A 7,206-nucleotide genomic window follows, 5' to 3' on the forward strand; every position below is an offset into this window, starting at 1 on the left:
GGAGCTTGGCCGAATTTAGAAACAAACTTGTTCTGCTTGCAATATTGATTAGCCTACATACCAAGTTTGGTGTCTCCAGCTCTTATAGCCTCTGAGATCTAGGTGTTCATACAAACAGAAGAACAGACAGACGTTCAGACGGACAAACGGACATTGCTATATCGACTTGGCTATTGATGCTGATTAAGAATATATATACTTAATAGGGTCTGCCACGTCTCCTTCTGACTGTTACGCACATATTCGTTAAATCAAACTTAATACACCCCTGTACTTTTATTAACCCGAATCGTCCTGAGCCACTTTATTTCGAGTTTCTTCATGAAACTTTCAGGACTGATAAATTTGAGGTCGCTGAATCCGAAAAAGATATTATTTTTGTTCGTCCTTGTCAGAATAATCGACAGGACCATTTTTTCGGCTGTTAAAATATGGTAACGCTGGATATAACAGGGTACAGGTTTTTTTTAAGCTACAAAATAAAAAAATATATAAAAAAGTCTGATAAGCACAGCTTTATCCAACAGGGGGGTTCATCCTTGATATATATGACCAAATTTGGTTCAAACCGGTGCACTATATCATATAGCTGTCATAGGAACAATCGGGGTCAAATTCACCATTAGTATGGGGAACATTTTTGATTTCTTAGATATCTCAACCAAACTCAAAGAATTTGCATTTAAGTTGGTTTTATACATCCTGACCAAATTTGGTTCAAATCGGCTTACTATATCAAATAGTTGCCATAGGAACAATCAGTCAGTCAAAAGTCTAAAAAAAATTTTTTATACTCGAGATGTATCATACCAGCCAAATGTTTATTGTGTCAGAATAGTTAATAAACATCGAAATCCAAGAAGTTTATTGTACTAATTTTAGTTTTCGATCTATCGATGCCATGACAGCTTTATAATATAGAGGTCAGATACAAAAAAAAAAAAATCTTTGAAGAAATCTCATCTCTTAGATATCTTAAGAAACTAAAAAGTTGTTCATACTAAAGGTAAAGTGAAGCCTATTGTTCCTATCTTGACCAAACTTGGTCAGGGTGTAACAGGCTGTTTCAAATAAGCAATCTTTGAGTTTGGTTAAGATATCTTTAGAAACAAAAAGTTTTCTATACAAAAACTATATTTTTCCATACAAATGCCCTGTGGTGACATTTGACCCGTTTTTGGGTCCATGAAATGATCTCCGATCGGGCTTAAATTATTCAAGTGTATTTTAGGGGTAAAAACGAATATTTTTCAGCCAGGCGCTCATTGATAACGCCAACTTGATAAAATTCCATATATTCCATATATTAGTGACGAAAGTAATTTCTAGAACCAAAATTTCTGATATCCAATTGTGTGACGAACAAAATTCAGTTTAATCTAAAAATTTTAAATAAAAATAGAAAATAATAAATATAATGCGAAAATTGGCATTGTGCACTGTACATAAAAATTACTTTTTGCATAGTGCCGAATGCCAACGCAAAATTGTACGTATTACAACATATTAATATTTAACAGAAATCGTTAGAGCCGTTTTGTCAGAGATCGCCAAAATGTAAGCTTAAAAACATTATATCACCTGTAAAATGTTGTTAAAGGTACGTATAAAAGTCCTTTACCACACCTTACCAATTATATATAGAACATAGCTGTAGCTTCTATGGTTTGGAAACTGTTGAGGTTTCAATTTTACCGGGACTTAGCGTTTTCCCGCTAACAACAAACATTTTTAGATTTTTGAATTGGAATAGATCCCCATCATTACATCTAAGCTTTTTTAGCGCGTTGATACAAAGAGACAAACAAACAAACTAACTTTTCATCTCATTTTGAGAAGTCCACTAAAAATTTCAAATTTGATTTTCTTTTGAACTAGTTGTCAGATTTGGGTGATCGAGGTACCAATCGACGCGTATTTTTGATAAGAATTAGGAATAATAAAAATAAAAAAAGGACCCAACCGACCCATTAGCTGCAATCATTTAAATTTTTCTCATCGCACTTACACTCCCTTATCTCATGAACTAGGTAAGTTAGTAAAAGTTGTGTTAGTTAGGAACAAACCTTACATCTGTATATAACTCGATCTGATCAAACAGTATATATTGCTAGTCGCCTTTCGCACCCTTCGTGCTGCTTTCGTCTCTAGCGCGTACTGCCGTCCGCAGTGATGTGTGTATGAAGATGAAAGGGTGTGTACGAAGTGTGTTTGCGATGACTGTGAATGTTTTCCAAGATGAGTTTGTATTCTAGATTTGAAAGCAGAATATACCCTTTAGTACGGCTAGTGCACTCAATGTATTTCCGTCAACCCAGCGTTGTACGGTGATGCATCGTGACAAAAACGATTGATTACGAACGCTAGTAAAGAGAGAGAGAGGGGCGGACCTTCATTTTTTTTTCATGAGAATGCGTGTGCAAAGAAAAGAAAATTAATAAAAAAAAAAATGGGGTATACGAATTTTTGATCACCCTAGCAGTAAAGTATTTCACAACATGTCAGTGGAATGTATTGCAATGAGCACTTATTATTAAAATGAGAATTAATAAATACCAAAATAAAGAAATATTCCATAGTTTGGTGAAAATATTTTGTTGCGATAAGTTATTTTTACTGTATAAAATTTTCAATTTCGGGAAGGGTACACAAACGTCGCCCAATGAGAGCGTTTGACGCGTGCCAAGTTCAAAGGGAACCAAAAGTGATACAAAAAATGCGTGTTTTAATCGGTTGTTGTTATGCTTTTGTCTTTTTTTTTGCCTTTTTGTAACATTGACATTTGTGGTGCATAAATTTGGCCTTTGTGGCGTGTGAACTTTAATTTTAATTTGGTGATTAAAAGCAAGTGTTTATATTAGACTAATTAATATGGTTGGGGAACAGCAAATGCGGCGCTTGAAAACAGCAGAAAGAGAGCATTTGCAAAATTTATTGTGCATAGGAGATAAAACGGAGCGTTGGAGCGATTGAGTGAGCCGAGTCGAGCAGCAGCAGCGGAGGGAAAGGGAGAAGGAGGAGAGAAAAAAAAATAAGAAGAGCACATGGTTTGTACACCCACACAGATATGCACATGTCCACTTGTAATTCCGGCGAATCTCAAGTAATTGGAATTATACGAGTGTGCACATGTACGAATGTATATGTACATACATACATGAATGGGGAAAAAGTGAAAGAAAAAATCCCACGTGTCTCGTGAAAATTTTTGCCATTTGCCGTTGGCATTTCGGCACCCAGTGAGAAAGCAGTCATCAACATAATATATATACAACATAAATATATATACACTCTCTTAGCGAATGCCTGATGTAAGGCAAGAGTCCGTATCAACCCATATACATAGATGTCATTTGGATCATAATATCATCAATCAGATGTCATTACGCAAAAAGTGAAGAAGTACAGTAAGTTACGAAACCCGTAACTTTTGGGGTAAGTCGCACTGTTGTCCTTTTTTCACTTATAATCACCCTATGGGCATACAGTCCGATACGTGAACATATAAGTTAACTAAAGTCAACAATCTCTGGATTGTTGACCGTAACCCGATGCCAGCCAAAATTGCTGAATAAGCTTTTGGCCGGACGTCGTTGCATAGCAGGGAAGCGCTGCATATTTGAGCGGCCGCTATGAGACGATTGCGAAACCATAAGTTTCGCTTTCGAGTAAATTGAAAAATATAAATTGTATCAGTTCGAAATAAAGATCCAAAGAATCACAACGCACTCCGACTCGACGTCGTTAAAATAATCAAACCGTTTTTCTTTATTTGATCTATGATCAAAATTGAATAATTTATACATATATATTCACACGCATTTCTCGCAACTTGTACCTGTACAGTTGCTGATCCGAAATTTCAAAAAATGATCACATTTGAAAGCACTTGTGAAGTTTTTTCACTCGTCTTGCCTTGTTCTTTCCTCTTTATTCGTTTCGTTTCGATTTCTTCGGTTCGTCTCGTTTTTTCGCGTTTTCGCCCTCTTCTGCGCGCGGTTCACTTTATATTACCTTTTTCTGCACTACACGTGTATTTACATAGTCATTTCGTGCAGTTGACGGCGCATATAAATTGTCATATATGCAAATATATACTTTTGTATATATATAATTTTCATAGTCAAAAAGCGCACTTGTCGGCGCATATAAATTGTCATATATGCAAATATATATACACACACACACATGTGTATATATATAATTACTGACCAGTTCATTGCATATATATTAGGTGCGCAACTAAGTTCTCGCTGTTTTTTTTAAAGGAAATACAACTTTATTCTGAAAAAATGGTTACATTTGAATCATTGAAAGTATTGCCCATCGCTGGCTACTACTTTTGCCCATCTTTCTGGCAGATCTCGTATACCGTCCCGGTAAAACTGTTCATCTTTTGAGGCTATCCACGAATCAAGCCATTTTTTGATGTCTTCATATGTATGGAACTGCTGGTCCATGTGCCATCGATCGGAACAGGTGATAATCGGACGGCGCAATATCTGGAGTTAAGATTTCCCATTTCAGCGTTTCCAGGTAGGTTTTAACGGATTTGGCAACGTGAGGCCGAGCGTTGTCATGCTGTAGAATCACTTTTTCATGCATCTCCGCGTATTGCGGCCGCTTCTCGCGCAGTGCCAAAGCATGCAATCGCTTGGAAATGGATTGGCGGGTAACTCCTAATACTGAAGCAAGTTCTTCTTGCGTTTGACGCGGATCCTCATTGAGCAATGCCTCTAATTCAGCGTTTTCGAAGGTTTTTGGCCTTCCTTCACGCGGACGGTCGTCAACATTGAAATCACCGTCTTTGAAGCGACGGAACAAATCTCGGCAAGTTGTTTCACTTAAAGCAGCATCTTTATAAACATTTTGTAGCTCTCAATGCGCTTCAGCCGCTGTTTTTTTGCGAATGAAAGAGGAAAATTAACACTTCCCGCAAATGACGATTATTCGTCACAAAATCAGACATTTTCACAAAACAAAAAGTATATGATACAAAAACAAAATCACTAATGTGTCGAAGCAGTTTGTTTACCATATGTCTAAGCTTGGTTAATAACGTTTACGTAATGTTAGAATCGACTAGCACACACTGTTGGCAGCATCTATTGACAAACAGAGGGAACATAGTTGCCCACCTAATAAATTATATATAAAATATAAATATATTTTATTACATGTGCATATATTCATATGCTCAGTGCTGTACTTTTCATTCCCGTCCTTTGCGTACACACCCACACAGTCATATACTCTATTGCGTGCAGTTCTTTTGACTCTCTGCTCTCTGCCCACCACTCTCTGGATTCAACGCCAATTCTGCCCTTAGCCGCTCAAACAGCTCGGCTAACATGACACTTTGGTCGGGAGGATCTTTAGGACTCGAGTTGGATGCAACAGAAGCATCAGCGCAGGGGTCGACTAGCATTTCATCGGGCGTCTGCTGCTGCTGTTGCATTTCATTTGCTAAATGATTTTGAGCAACAGCGAAGTGGGCAAAAGAATTCTGGAATGTTTTTTCCAGTTGCTGACATTGTAGTTGGACAAGTTGCTTTCGCGAGAGAGACATTTGTCGTTGCCCTTGCTGGCATTGTAGTTGTTGCTGCTGTTGCTCGTGCTGCAATTTCTCAACCTGCGCCCACCTGGCACGAGGATCTAGAGTTTTTGCGGCAGCAGGTATGATGGGAGTGGTGGCGGAAGCGGAAGCAATGCCAACAGTTGCAATAACATTGCCATCGCCAACAGCATTTGAGCGATGCTGTTGTTGTTGTTGTCGTCGCGACTGTTGCCGTTGCTTTCGCTTGGCATTCTTACGGGTTTTTCGACTCTGGGCCGGGCCTGATGTTGTCTGTGCAAATGGATTTTGCCTAATTGACTGAGTAGCCTGCTGTTATTGTTGCTGGCCATGATTCTGCTGAGTCTGCTGATTACAACGCTGTGGCTGACGTTGTCGTTGTTGCTGCTGCTGCTGTGGCAACTGACGCAGATTCTGACTAGGTTTTCGCGATTTTTGCGACCTGACAGGTGGGGAGTTACTCGGCATTTGCCGACGCAAATCTATTTTAGCCTGACGACGATTATCGGCTAGGAGCTTGGCTTGCAATAGTTTCTGGTAGACCTCGCAGCCCTTGAAGTTCGCAGTGTGTTCCTTGCCACAATTGGCACACCCGCGTGGGGCATTGTTGGGTTTCTTGCATGACTTGGTTGGATGCTCCATGCCACACTTGACACAGCGTGCCGTGTGTGAGCAGTATTAAGCTGTGTGATTAAAACGTTGGCAGCGGCAAGCAAATGCGATTGCGTTGCGGCCACTCAACGCTTACTAAGTGCTTGCACAACGTTTGTACACCGAATATCCGAGAATTCTTACCAGTTGGATCAGGTGCCAACTCCAGGAAGATTAGATTGGGTGCGTACGTACCAGAACCGCTACGGTTCTTGTACTGCGGGAAATACACGCTACGTACCGTGTAGCCCATACAAATCAGCTCGTCTCTAATGGCCTGTGCCCTGACATTAGCATTAATGCAGCGGACGACCACTCGGAACGAGCGATCCTCACGCAACTGATACGTATTGTATTCGAGCGAATGGTCCTGCTTAAGGACCTGAATGATGAAGCGATATGTATCTGGCGTTTTGGGCAGTATACGCAAGGTGCCAGGGCCACAAAATTTAACGGAATAATTTCTTATTCGGGGTGAAACTCACTGAATTTCGCGAAAAGCACATTGGCATCACTATTAGCTCGAGTATTTGGGTCACTCTGACCTTGAGGACTGGGTATAAAACGGACAACGATTTGGGGAGGCTTATACTGCCTTGCCTGATCGGGTCGTTTGCCTGATTCAGCTGTCGAGCTGTGATTGACCGTAGCATTTTGCGAAGGGGAAACTATCGCTGCTTCAACAACTATGGATGGAGTTGGGACAGAAATTTTGGCAACGGCGACGTCCGCTGGGGGGCTAGGAGTCGTGGCAATTTCTGTTTCTTTTGTGACCGGTAGTTTCTTGAACCGCTTGGGCTGCGGTGACAGTGTTTGTCCAATTGGTGCGGCCCCATCGGATTGCTCAAAGTCTGACTTGTTAAGCAAACTGAATCGGTTTGCAAATTTCTGAGGGGGACTTACCCGTGGGCACGCCGCATCCAAATGAGCATTGCAGGATTTAACAGAGCTTCTACGTTCCTCGAAATGTTTCAGGTTCA

The sequence above is a fragment of the Drosophila innubila genome, chromosome X (genome assembly GCF_004354385.1).
Source record: "Drosophila innubila isolate TH190305 chromosome X, UK_Dinn_1.0, whole genome shotgun sequence".
Lineage (NCBI taxonomy): Eukaryota > Metazoa > Arthropoda > Insecta > Diptera > Drosophilidae > Drosophila > Drosophila innubila.